The following is a 14765-nucleotide window of genomic DNA, read 5'->3' on the forward strand; positions in this document are numbered from 1 at the left end:
TAGTGCTTCCTGATTAGTGATCTTTTGCACTTGCTAAGTGCTTTCATTGTTGCAAAATTAGTTACAACACCTGCCCTGCCCCACCTGACAATAATGAATTAGGGGCTGATTAATGTGTCACTGGATTTGAACTTCCAGCCTGGCTCCTGCTTGTCTCCCTTAGCTGTAATTCAGGACCTTTGTGGCATATGTGTAACTATTCTGAGGGTCAGAGCAGGGTCACATAATAGTTGCAAGTAGGCAACTGAACTCTGGAGGGGCCCCTCAGGAAGCACTACAGGAAATGGCTACTAATGAGGAGCTTGAACTTTTGAACCTGGTAAGTAGTTTCAGTTTTGCTAAGATCGTATTTCTGCAATTTAGCGCTTATTCGCGGGGAGCGAAGTTGAACTGGGAAGCCGCGAACTCACGCGAACAGTGCGAGCAAGCCATAAAATCCGCTGCTTGCGGATTTGCGGATTTTGCGGGAAATTCGCGGATTGCGAATTTACCGAAAATCCGCAAAATCCGCGAGCGGAACGGATTTTCCGCCCATACTTAAAAAAAACAAATTTGAACCAACACTCTTGTCACATATTACCACACACAGCATTTTATTTCATAATACTCTGGTAAAAGGAGTTTAGAGCAAGCACTGCCTTGACAAACCACCAATGACATGAAATAGCGGCAGTAAAACATGTTTTGCAAACTGGCCCTTTTTCTCTTTTTTAAGGTAGGAGGCCCAATTCACCTTTTAACTTCTCTGCATATGGCTATCAGTTTCACCTCACAAACTCCTTGAGCTACGCTTCTATTGCCCTACTTCAAGAAAGGGAAAGCCTACTTCAATAGTAATCATCACACATTGCATTCACCCTATGGTCCTTCTGAGAAAGTGGTCAATTATTTAAAGTAGACTGGCATCTATCACAAGCAATAAAGGACCTTATGTTCCTACAAAGCATTTGGTAAAAGTGGTCGCAATATGCACACAAACTTTTATTAAATTAATTGTTTTTTTGTGAACTGACATATGTTCAAGCATGTTGGTTTGCAAAATTCCAATTAGAAGGGGGGGTCGCAATATAGTACCTACATCATTAATTTGCACGAGATACATTGTAATTTGTAACCCAATACAAATCCCTGCCATCACAGGGACGATGGCCTGCTGGGGTCAGCAGACCGCCATGCATGTAATTGCTTTTACAGAAGGCAATCTTTTTTTAAAACAGTCTTTTTTTAAAAGGACGTGTTTAGAAAAATAAAAATAAAAGTTTCTAAAACTTGATTTCTGAGTAAGCTGTGGCCCCACCACTGCCTACTCCTACAAATTTGTTTTGAACCTCGATAAAGGGAAAGGGGTCCCAACAGGACCCCTTTCTGTTTGTGATTGAGTTACCACAACTTTTGAGGTGTAAGTATCTCCTCAATTATTTGCAACTCCTATATTGGTCACAAGACAATGATACATACCATGAGAATTTGCAAAAACACCTCTTTCAATTTAAGATTCAGTTTATAATCTCAAACCTATTTTGCGATTTAATTATGAGTTACCGAATCACAATTTGGATTTTGACCATACCCACAAGGTATTTTGCAGTCACAAAGGCTCTGATTTGCAAATCGGAGCCTTGGCAACAGAAAATTAGCTTTGACCATAAGGCCCAAGTCATCATTTTTTTGGCCAAATGTCAGTAATTTAAACCTGAGCTCTACCCCTAATAATTATGTCACAAAACAGACAGGATCAGCTTAGCGAACATATGTAAAGCATTTAGGAGTACACCAAACAGTTAAGTTGAAAATACAACACAATAAGAATTCCACAACCATTTATAAAACAGAGCCAAATTTAATTAACAAAATTGATACCAAATTGCCAAAAAATCCAATAAGGGGAACAACAGATCTACATTTTTAAAGTTTTAGACAAACATAAGGTACTTAGGGCCAGATGTAGGTAATTCATATTTACCGACTCTTAAATACCGAATTTTACCGATTTGGTATTTCAGAGTCGGTAAATATGAAGGGGGGAGATGTAGGTATTACAGATTCTGTAAATACCGAATCAGTAGGGGCTACATCGGGCCCCAAGTCTATAACTGTAGTTCTCCCCTATTGGAATGTTTGATGTGCTTGAATCATTCCCCGTCGTCAAGATAGTAAGTAAGTAAGTAATTTCTTTATTGTTTAGGTTAATAAAAAACGTTACAAAAAAGTGCAATAAAACAAACGCATAAGAAATTTAAAAGACCTTAAAAGCAGAAATTCATGGTTGACCGAATAGTAAAGGTAAAAAACAATAAAACCCCACGGGAAAAAATGTTCAATGCGCTTAGTCCTATACTGGGCTTCCACTATACAAGTGCCTGGGTTATTTGTTTCCGTTCCGCTAGTTTCAGAAATTTCACTAGCTTCCCGTTTAGTGGCGGGAGACCAGGATCAAAACAAGCGAGGACAGCTTGTCTACGTGAGCGGACTCCTAGTTTGTTGAAAGCTGTTTTCAACAAAGCTACTCTTTCTTCGTTCAGCCTCGGACAAGTGCACAATAGGTGTTCCAAATCTTCGATTCCTGTTCTACAGAGCCGGCATTTGGTCCCATAGTTCTGCCTCAACCATGGTGGTAAGTGAGGAATGGCGGGTAGAATCCCCACCGTCGTCAAGATAGGAGTTCCATGGTCTATTAGGTATAGAATAAAAAGGCCCTTGTAACTTTAGTTCTCCATTATTGGAATCTTTCATAGATTCATATGCGACCCACCCTACTCCCTTGGGAAGCTCACCTTTTCTCTCAGTGGGTGTATATTTAAGATCTAATCCTGGAGTAAACCATGGTAATCCACAGTGCCCCCACATCTAAAACTAAAATATAGTCAGCTGGAAGCAGGCCCTGTACCGACAGCAAACTAGAGACAGACGTCTGGTAGTGCGCGTCCCCTGTTCTTCATGCTTTTAAGTGCATGAAAGTGTTACATTTGACTCAAACGGACATTTCAGGCAGGATTTGGCCCTATTGTTGTCAAAAGTATGCCCACAACCTTCAACTCTGGATACACTGCTGAACTCAAAGAAGTCATCTCTGCCCACTGCGGTTATCCAATTTTGTAGCTACTCAGAATAATTTCACATCTCCTTCACAACTCTTTCAGATGAATTACAAGTTGACCGGCTGTCAGTGGCTAATGCTAATGCAGGTAAAAGGTAATCTTCTTTAATATTGACTAAAAATACAACTTACCACTGAATTGGATTTTTAATAGCTAATAAAAATAGTTTAAATATTCTCTAGCTGGTCTCATTCCTGAGATTCAGTATTAGTTTTTAATCTAAATTCTGATTTTATAGATAGAACAGCTAAGCCTGCCACAGTGACAATAGCTTTTAGGGCGTTGTCTCTGAAAGTAGAGTGGAGGTTTTTAACAGGCAAAAAGCGTTATTTTGAGAGATCACACTGTGGGTTTTACACTGCAGCAGTCATGCTACAATTTTAAGTCTAAAGCCATGTTTTCCTTTGTGAGGAAAATAGAGGAAATGTTCCTATAGTCCTCACAGACACTGGTGTGCTTTCAACACACGCCATATTGCTACTTGGGCTCCTGTTGCTGAGGCTGCCAGAGGAGACTCCAATCTAGGACACACAAGGAGATGATGAACAGAGCGCTGAGGCATTTCGGACACTCACCCCCATTCACAGATCTAGGTTGAATCCATCATTGTTCTGTAGCTTACTTCGCCACCTCAGTTCAGACACAGCTATATGCAAATCAGTCTTGAACCTGTGCCTTCATGGGAACAGTCCAGCCCGAACTGCCAAGCCAGGTCTTCCCTGAACCAGAAACAAGCATCCTGGGACTGGTTTCGGGGTAATACCCTATATCAGCCAGGCTGACTTAAATCCAATGGCAAAGTGAGCAAGGGACCCCTCTGGGTATACCCTGCCATCTTAGGGTGAATAAAGCAAGCACAAGGATATGATGAACGGAGCACTGAAACTTTTCAGTCACTCACCCTACTCACATATCTGGGTTTAATCAATGATCGTTCTTTAGCTCACTTCGCCACCTCAGTTCGCACCCAGATATATGCAAATCAGCCTTGACCCTGAGCCTCATGGGAACAGTCCAGCCCAAACTGCCAAGCCAATCTAGTACTACAGGCACAATATGAATAACCAGTTTGCATATCGCAAAGGGTAGCATAGACACACCCTCAATCAATAAGAGGGGGTGCATTTTTTTAATCTGGTGTGGTGATTATACCTGCAGGGAACTGAACTGAGTGACTGCAGGTCTTGATGCTTCTATTTAAAAAAAGAAGTATGACTGGATAGGAATGGGTACAAGTGTTAAATTTTTCAGTACATCTTGCTTATTATATGGGTTAAGTCAAAGTCAAAGTCAAAGTCAAAAGTTTTTATTTGTTACGGTACTCTATTGAGGACCACAAATTTGATAAAGAATAAAATACACTTAAGTTTCCATACAAATTAATACATTTTCAATGAAATTTTCAAGAACTTAAAAATTCTGTAACAGACATATTCGTTAGGTGGGTTTTTACATAATGTTAAAAAATCTTTAGTGTTAACAATCCTACAGGACCGACAGATGGGTTCAATACATGTTAGCCTTGCATTTACAATTTTCTCATTTGGACATATAAAAAGAAGGTGTTCCAAATTCTGTATGCCCCCCTGACAGAGGGTGCATAGCGCAGAGCTATCTAGACTCCAGGAAGAACTAAAGGTTAATACTGGAAGTATACCCAGACGCAACATCATGATCACTCGCCTTGCGCCGTGTACCAGAGTATATTCTAGATACAGCTGTTTTTGTTTATATTCCTGGGAGTCTGCATAGGTCTTATACACAGATAGTTTTTTACAGTGTATATGGTCAAGCTCGTAGCTCAGTTTGGGGGAAAAGTTTTTTAGAAAAAGTTTTAGTTGTGCAGGTGTCCATGTTGACAAAATTTCCAAACTGATTTTTGCAAGCTGGAAAGCCTCTTTCATATTTATAGAAAAGATAAGATGGACAGAATCTTTATTAAATGTCTCAACTTTTAACAAATTTCGTAAAGTTCCTTCTTTTGAATGGAGAAGGTTGTAAGCCCACCTGATGATGCTTGTTATCGCTATGGCATATGCACTCGTGATGGTACATTCTAGTCTCAACGCCTGTACTGGTGTAGATGTAGAAACTTTCAGTAATTTTTTTAATATTTTGCCTTCATTTAGGTCCATATATGCCCATTGTTTTAAAGGGATATATTCCGAGGCGTATGACAGAACCGGTGGAATCTTGGCTTTGTAGACTTGTATTAGTGCAGAGAAGTGTCTATTCCCAGCGGCTGAATATAGGCGTGACAGGACCCCAGCATGTAGATCACCTTTCTTTTTAAGATGATCGATTTGTTTGGTATTACTCATATTATGTGAAAAAATTCTGCCAAGATATGTATATTCCTTTACCTGCTCTAGTTTCTCACCTCCCAGCTTCCATTCATACCTTACACATTTCTTCTTTTTTGAAAATACAACCACTTTAGTTTTATTTATGTTTGGGATAAGAAATGTTTTCCTAGAGTAGTTATATAAAATATCTAAAAGATTTTGAAGTCCGAACGGTGTTAGGTCAAACATGACTATATCGTCCGCGTACAGCAGCGTATGAATGCACTGGGTGGCAATCTTTGGAGGAGTGCATAACCCTAATTGTAGTTGGGATGGTAAGTCACTTAAATACAGGGAGAATAAATTGGAGCCAGAAGACACCCTTGTTTTAGGCCGTTGAATGTCCATATTTTCTTCGTCAGGCCCTTTTCTCGCCCCATTTGAACCCGGCATCAGGTGTTACTGTGTAAATTCACTATAAGTTGTAATAGTGGTTCAGGAATGCCCATCTTTCTTAATTTTGTCCACAGTGTCGGTCTATCGACACGGTCGAAGGCCGTAGAATAATCGATGAACGCTGCATATATGGATTGTTTTTTCCCTGATACGTATTTATCTAAAATTGTCTGGAAGATTGCTACATTGTCTGTAACAGAGTGGTTCGGACGAAATCCAGACTGAAACATAGGAATTTGTCCGGTTGTAAATGCCCAAGTTTTCAATCTATCCAGAATTTCTGCTGCAAATATCTTCCCGGCAGCGTCCATGAGCGCTATTTGTCTATAGTTCCCTGGTGTGTTTTTTTTTCCTTTTTTATAAATCGGGATTATTATACTTCCCTTCCAGGAGTTTGGTATTTTGCCGGAGTCGAATATATAATTAAATAGTGGCGAAAGCACCAGACCCCACTTTTTATGGTCGGATTGGTAGATCTTAATAGGGATCTGATCAGGGCCAGAAGCGCCCGTGCTTCTTGCCTTTCTTATATTCATGGCGATAGATACTGCCGAAGTTTTGTTGATTTTAGTATCATTCGTTTCCATAAGTCGTTCATCTGCCTCTCTTGCCTTATTGATCTGATTTGGTTTGTACAGCTCGCTGAGGTATGTATCCCAGTCTTCCTCTGAAACAGGAGTTGCTTCCAGCTTTTTTTTGGTTCCAGTAAATTTCGCAATCAAAGACCAGTATTTGCGTTGGTTATTTTGCTTGACTGCTAGTTGGATATCTATCCAGTTAGAGTCCTGCTTCAGTTTTTTCTGTTTAGTTTTTTCTCGTCGTATTTGGTTCTTTAATCTGTTAATTTCCGTTGTATTTACAGACGAGAAATTCAAATACTGGGCTCGAATCAACCTATTAAGTTTTTTTATATTGGGTTGATTCCAATTTTTATTCTTACTGCTACGTTTACTTTTTATCTGTGTATCAGTTTGTAACTTACATTGTAAGGCAAGCTTAAGTTTGTTAATGATAAGTTCAAAGTTCGTTATAGGGTCGTCTGAGTAGATGGTAGTCAATAAATGAGTATGAGAGAGTAAAGTTTTCAAATGGTCCAGTTTTTCAGTGCTCCAATATATACGACACTTCGTTGTGTTTACTTCCGTCTTGGGTTTGTGGAATATTAGCTGGTTCTGAAAAGAAGACTGTGCATTCCATTTAGTTGTTAAATATAAAAGTGCATGATCACTTTCCTCGTTAAATTTGATCGAGAGTTGGATGATTTGTTCTTTCTCTTCGATCCCACATATAAAATAATCAAGAATAGAGGGAGATCCGTTTCCCCGCCTCGTGTAAGATGCCGGTTTGTCTCCGTTGGCGTTACCATTTAATATTGTCCCGTTTATACTCGGAAGAAATGATAATAATGAGCGTCCTCTCTTGTCTGATTTAACTCCTTTCGGTAACTCTGGGAGAGATATTTCCAGAGATTCCTCTTTAAATAAGAGAGCCCATTTCTTAAGTTCGCTATTTGAAATTTTAGCATTTAAATCTCCCATTATAATATATGGCATGTAGAGTTGATCTTCAATGATGTGCATAATAGTCTCCATTAGATGTCAAACAACAAGTCATAATTACTATTGGGGGGCGCGTAAATATTGAAAAGTAGTATATTTTCATAAGTAACTGATGTTTGAGTTTTAAGTGACACCTTTACACATTGCAGATTATCAGTATTAGTATTGATTATTTCTTGTGACCAAGAATATTCTTCTTTTAGTAAAATGGCCAGACCTCCCTTGGCATGTCCCCTTTTAGATTTTTTTGCCAGAGTTTCATAAACATAGTACCCTTTTTGTGTAAAGGGAGCAGTTGACCATGTTTCCTGGAGGGCTATAATATCTGGGAAATCTTTAATTGCATTTTTCATTTTTATAACAGATTTCCCAGCCAGGTTCCAAGTTAATAACGACAAACCTTTGCTAAACCTGGTGTTGTTGGGGTTTATCCATTTTTTTGCTGTTTAGAGTCTCTGATAGCCATGCCCAAGATGTTATAGGGTTCTCTGTATCACTTAGTCTTAATTCCCGAGACCAAACTGACCTTTCGCCATGCGTTACTTGTATTTTGAGTGTGTCTTTTCTCATGGTATTTAATACAGGTTCTCCCCTTTTTAAGCCAAAATTATCGTTTCTTCTTTGAAATTGACCAATTGTGCATTTAGTTTGTATATTGGTTTTGAAATCTGATACTGAAATTACATCGTAGCCGTTTCTGTGAAGAATTTCCTTCTCTCTAATTATTATTCCAGGAAGAACTGGAGAAAAAAAGGATACCTGTACTAATTTATCATTTTATTTTTTTGGAAAGAGTACTAGGTCAATTTCTTTGCTTGTAAGAGAGGTCAAGGATGGTATTCCTTGTAGAAGATTAATTATTCTACTACGGTTGAACGGCATTTTATCTGTGGGAAAGAGTTCTTCAATTATTATATGTTTAGATGGAATTCCTTCCCATTGTTGAGATTTCTTTTCATGTAAATTGTTTGTATCCATGGACTTTTGCAGAGTTGATCGGTTTTCTATCATCGGACAATATTCTTCTTCTTTTGGATTCAATGAATTCGCCAGCGGAGTTTTCGCCGGAGGTGTTTTTTGAATTGCTGGAGAGCTCACGGAGCTTGGGGAGGTAGATTTTTGAAATTTAAGTTTATTCCCTTTTTTCTTCTGTATTCTTCTCAGAGGCTTTCTTCTCTTTTTCTTCCCTCTTGCTTTTTCCCGATCATTACTTTTTTTGGTCTTTTCTATCTGACTGGGTTCCTGATCGGTAATGTCTCTTGGTGACTCTAATTTAGTATCCCGAGCTATCCGATCTGAAGTGATGTTGATTACTTTATTAGAGAAGATGGGATAGTGCTTAATATCATTTTCGGTGGTGTTTTCCGATTCTTCTCTAAACAGTTTTTTAAGTGAATAGGTAATAGGATGTTTTTTCTTATTTTTTGTATCCTTAGTTTTAGTCTCGATTATTACCACATCAGTCGTTTGAGTGCTTGCTTCCTGTTGATTTAGATTTTTTATTCCATTATTTTGGCAGTCTTCATTTTGAGGCGTTTTGACTGAATCATGTTCATTAGGTGTTACTTTAGTTGAATCTTTTTTCCTTTTTTCTTCGACGAGAAATTTTAGGATTCCAATTTGCACATCTAGTGTATCGTCAGAGTTAGCTAGAATTTGACCAAGGTGGGTAAGTACTGATTCCAGGATTTCCTGCAGTGAAAATAGTGCTTTTGACAGGGGAGAAACAGTGTTTACAGAATTTAAATTTGTGAAGTTAGGGTCAGTGTAGTTAGCGTGATTAGAGTAGAGTTTGGGTGATTTTTCTGGTGAACTGGTTAATGGCTGTTTTTGGCTAAATGATATTTCTGATTTTTCATGTTCTCCTTTCGTGATGTTGCTTACAGACACCTCCAAAGGTAATGCATTATCCTGAAGTTTTATCGGTGTTATAGATTTTATTTGAGACATATCTAAGAGCGATTTTTGGCATTCTTCAGGAAAAGAAGTCTTTGCCAAGCTGTTCTCTATAATTAATGATTCTTGTTTGTGAAGTCTCTGATCGGAGGAAAGTAGCAATTCATGCTGTACCCTATCTGTTGTGAGATCTAACTTATCTTGTTCTTCTGATGTAAAAAAGGATGAATATTTTTTCGTGGAAAGTGTAGAAGAATATTTGTTTATAGCTGGAGTATATGATAATTGTCCCGGTTTCATCGATTTATCTGTGGATTTTCTGACAGCTGCATCAGTACCCATACGTTTCATGTAGATTGTTCGTGAACATAATTGTTTTAGTGCCCTCATGTTGGGGCCGGGTATCAACTGTTGATTTTAGTAGTCACAGCTAGTTTTCAATTGTTTTGATGGATTTATTTCAGATGTTGATGTGAGGGATATTTAATATGGATTGAGTTTTTGTTTTCAGGTGAGTATCCGTATATTGCTAGGTAAGTTCCTCAGTTTTCATCAGCTCCTATACATGAACATGTATTGAAGTTCTGACTTACCTAGACAGTGTTGTATCGAATCCTTTTTCTATTTCAAGTATTCGTGAATCCCTAGATTAGTTGAAAGTGGGGTGGCCCGTCCCGTCCTCGGTCGTCCCCGGATGGCCACAGACGGCCCGCCCTTTGCCCGGGCTAAGACCCGCGCTTGGTCACGCGCGCGTCCCGCGTCGCGGAGTGCTATATGTGAGATTTGTACGTTTCGCCGATAGGCGTGTTCGTGGGCGTGTCGCCTGGGGGAAGAGGAACCAGCTGAACCAGGCAGGGGATGCTGGTCCTCGCAGTCCCCCGGGCTCGGTGCGCTGTTCTGCCCTTGGCCTCGACCCTTAGGACTCAAGCTGGGAGCGGGGGTAGAGCGTGCGGACTGCAGCTCTCGCTCACACCAGCGAGTCCTCGGGGAGGCGGCACCACGGAGCGCTGGATGTTAGATTTTTTAGCACCGTCTGAAAGCACTGAAAGGAAGCTGCAACAGATGGTTTCCTCGCACAGCGGAGCCAAGGAAAGACAAGTCCTGGAGAGTGGTGCCCGCGAAGCGGGTGTCACGAATTAAATGTGCCTGAATCGCCGATGGGCGTGTCCGTGGGCGTGTCGCCTGGGGGAAGAGGAACCAGCTGAACCAGGCAGGGGATGCTGGTCCTCGCAGTCCCCCGGGCTCGGTGCGCTGTTCTGCCCTTGGCCTCGACCCTTAGGACTCAAGCTGGGAGCGGGGGTAGAGCGTGCGGACTGCAGCTCTCGCTCACACCAGCGAGTCCTTGGGGAGGCGGCACCACGGAGCGCTGGATGTTAGATTTTTTAGCACCGTCTGAAAGCACTGAAAGGAAGCTGCAACAGATGGTTTCCTCGCACAGCGGAGCCAAGGAAAGACAAGTCCTGGTGAGTGGGTTAAGAATTATTAGGATGTGTGGTAAGACACCCTATCATTTACAAGAAGCTCTGAAATGGTACTACTGGTTTACAGAGCAAGTCTACCTTTCCCTTGAGGATTTTAAAAGCTCTTCCTTAAGATTGCTTTCAAAGAAAATAGACTTAAATAGTTTATTTACATGGAAGTATATACTTTTTAGGCCCCCTTTATGAGCTAGAAGCATTTAGGTATCGAGATACTGACTTACCACAATTAACATTTTCTAACTGTACCTCCATTTGGTGGTGGACAGCAGAGGATGTGGTCTGATAGAAGGCATCACATACTCTCCTGTTCGGTAGGAGGAGATTGGTTAGGGGCTGGATTTTACAGCCGGTAAAATCAGTTATGTTGTTTTTCTCCCCAGGAAATCAGGGTGTGTAATCACCCTGATAGGAATCATTGGGCCAAGTGGTTTCTCAAACATGTTCATCAAACTTGTAACCATGGCTTAAGTTCAAAGGGTATTTCACACCTAATTATTCATTATATTTTTCCACAAATTACATCCAGGTTAAATGCTAGTCATTTTTCTCTCCATGTTGGGAAAGTACATTTCCCCGGGGTTTGGCAGCCACTTTGAAAAGGTCTGAGAAATTGCAAAAACATAGACACATTTTCTGTTTGGAAATGGAAAAAGCTCTCTAAAAAGCACCCTGTATTCAGAAATCTGAATAAAATAGAGTGAACAGAAATATTTTCACCACTATTCATTTTTTGTAACCACAATATATTTCTGTAAGCAGGTCAATCATCCCTACTTTTGCCATTTCAACCTCCTTCCAGTTTATGAGGGAAATATTAGTAAAACACATGAGTGAACCCAGAAAGTTGTGCATTTATTAAGACTAAATGTTGGGAAAAATACAATATCGCGCGCGCGGCGTTTAATTACCTTGATTCTGAGTTCGCCAAGTTGTTTTTCATCCCGTCTTCCGTGTGCTACGCCGTTTTGGAGCTTGGTGCATGATCGCAAGACAGTTTTTCAACCACTAGTACATCATCGCGGCAAGCCATCTTGCAGTGGGAGAGTTTGACAACGCGAGTACGTCATAAGGGCCCGCGATCACGTATCGCGGGTAGTAAACAATTGCGTACACGTAGATGCGGCGCGCAGCTGACTTCCGGCGGGTGATTTGAACAGCTCGCATTGCCGAACTTGCAAAAATTGCAATTCTGCACAAGAAATCCACCGCAGGCAGCATAAACCTTCTGAATATGATGATTTTGATCAGAATAACTCCTCAAATAGACATTTGGCTGCACTTTTTTGTGCAAGGAGTCCATTTTTGGGGAGGTGGGAGGAAGGAACTGGCCCAGAGTCTCCAACTTCCTATTCCTGTCCAGCAGGCTCCTCCCAGTGCTTTGTCTATGGCCTGGTCACATTTCATTTGGATCTGGAGCTGGAAGGATGACTTTTTCTGGCTGCTGGAGGATATTTGTATTTGAGGACTTTTTGGACTTTGGCTCACTTTTGGATTTAAGATTTTACATTTAAGTTGGTGTTGTTTGTTTGGGGCATTGCAGTTGCTGCAACTACAATTTTTAAACTTTTCCACAACTTTTAATAAAAATATATTGAGGGTAGTCACAAGGCCCAGGGTTAGTCATGGGTGCATGATACAACTGTTTCTGTGAGTTTTGTTGAACTTAAATCTCATTATGTCATGGCATTGAATTTAATAGCTCACTGTTATATGTGGAATTTTAGTTTAATTTTGGGGTGCGTGTAAAGCCACACTGGCCCAGTAGGCCCATGGGTAGTGAGTGGTGCATGGACCAAGGCTTTGTGTGCAGTTTCTTGAATTTAAAAATCATTGAGTGCATGGATGGCATTGGATTGTGGTGATTTTTGTGTGTTTTGTTTCGACTTTTTGGGGTGTTGTTGGGGCCTTGCCATGTGGGTGGGGGCCATTTTGAGGCCAGGCCATGTGGCTGGGGGACAAGGGGCTATTTTGAAGCCAGGCAGTGTGCTTTGTGCCATAGGCCTGCACCCAGCCTGCCCTGCTTTCATCCATTATGCCCAGGGGTAGTGAGTGGTGCATGGATCAAGGCTTTGTGTGGGGCCTCTTGAATTTAAACATCATTGAGGGCATGGATGGCATTGGATTGTGGTGATTTTTGTGTGTATTTCGACTTTTCGGGTTGTTGTTGGTGCCTGGCCATGTGGGTGGGGGGCATTTTGAGGCCTGGTCCAGGCAGGGCCTGGCAAAGTGGCTGGAGATAAAGGGCCACTTTGAAGCCAGGCAGTGTGATTTGTGCAATAGGCCTGCACCCAGCCTGCCCTGCTTTCTCCCATTATGCCCAGGGGTAGTGAGTGGTGCATGGACCAAGGCTTTGTGTGGGGCCTCTTGAATTTAAACATCATTGAGGGCATGGATGGCATTGGATTGTGGTGATTTTTGTGTGTATTTTGACTTTTTGGGGTGTTGTTGGCGCCTGGCCATGTGGGTGGGGGGCATTTTGAGGCCTGGTCCAGGAAGGGCCTGGCAATGTGGCTGGGAGACAAGGGGCCACTTTGAAGCCAGGCAGGGTGATTTGTGCCATAGGCCTGCACCCAACCTGCCCTGTTTTCTCCCATTATGCCCAGGGGTAGTGAGTGGTGCATGGACCAAGGCTTTGTGTGGGGCCTCTTGTATTTAAAGATCATTGAGGGCATAGATGGTATTGGATTGTGGTGATTTTTGTGTTTTTATGTTTACTTTTTGGGGTGTTGTTGGGAAGTGGCCAAGTGGGTGGGTGCCATTTTGAGGCCTGGTCCAAGCAGGGCCTGGCCATGTGGCTGGGGGACAAGGGGCCATTTCGAAGCCAGGCAGTGCGCCTAGTGCCATAGGCCTGCACCCAGCCTGCCCTGCTTTCATCCATTATGCCCAGGGGTAGGAGTGGAGCATGGACCAAGGCTTTGTGTGGGCCTCTTGAATTTAAACATCATTGAGTGCATGGATGGCATTGGATTGTGGTGATTTTTGTGTGTTTTTCGACTTCTTGGGGTGTTTTTGGGGCCTGGCCATGTGGGTGGGGGCCATTTTGAGGCCTGGCCATGTGGCTGGGGGACAAAGGGCCATTTTGAAGCCAGGCAGTGTGCATTGTGCCATAGGCCTGCACCAAGCCTGCCCTGCTTTCATCCATTATGCCCAGGGGTAGTGAGTGGTGCATGGACCAAGGCTTTGTGTGGGGCCTCTTGAATTTAAACATCATTGAGGGCATGGATGGCATTGGATTGTGGTGATTTTTGTGTGTATTTCGACTTTTTGGGGTGTTGTTGGGGCCTGGTCATGTGGGTGGGGGCATTTTGAGGCCTGGTCCAGGCAGGGCCTGGCAATGTGGCTGGGGGACAAGGGGCCATTTCGAAGCCAGGCAGTGTGCTTTGTGCCATAGGCCTGCACCCAGCCTGCCCTGCTTTCACCCATTATGCCCAGGGGTAGTGAGTGGTGCATGGACCAAGGCTTTGTGTGGGGCCTCTTGAATTTAAACATCATTGAGGGCATGGATGGCATTGGATTGTGGTGATTTTTGCGTGTTTTTTTACTTTTGGGGGTGTTGTTCGGGTCTGGCCATGTGGGTGGGGCCATTTTGAGGGCTGATCCAGGCAGGGCCTGGCCATGTGGCTGGGGGACAAGGGGCCATTTTGAAGCCAGGCAGTGTGCTTTGTGCCATAGGCCTGCACCCAGCCTGCCCTGCTTTTACCCATTATGCCCAGGGGTAGTGAGTGGTGCATGAACCAAGGCTTTGTGTGGGGCCTCTTGAATGTAAACATCATTGAGGGCATGGATGGCATCGGATTGTGGTGATTTGTGCGTGTTTTTTTACTTTTTGGGGTGTTGTTGGGGTCTGGCCATGTGGGTGGGGGCCATTTTGAGGCCTGGTCCAGGCAGGGCCTGGCCATGTGGCTGGGGGACAAGGGGCCATTTTGAAGCCAGGCAGTGTGCTTTGAGCCATAGCCTGCAACCAGCCTGCCCTGCTTTCACCCATTATGC

The 14765-nt window shown here is 42.3% G+C and overlaps 1 protein-coding gene across 1 annotated transcript in view; it reads right to left on the reverse strand.

Moving 5' to 3' along the window:
* Positions 1–14765, reverse strand: part of MYO16 (myosin XVI) — a 2821299-nt gene that overhangs the window by 2167481 nt on the left and 639053 nt on the right. The gene's annotated exons all lie outside the window — the stretch shown is intronic.

Source organism: Lissotriton vulgaris, chromosome 8, assembly GCF_964263255.1.
Source record: "Lissotriton vulgaris chromosome 8, aLisVul1.2, whole genome shotgun sequence".
Lineage (NCBI taxonomy): Eukaryota > Metazoa > Chordata > Amphibia > Caudata > Salamandridae > Lissotriton > Lissotriton vulgaris.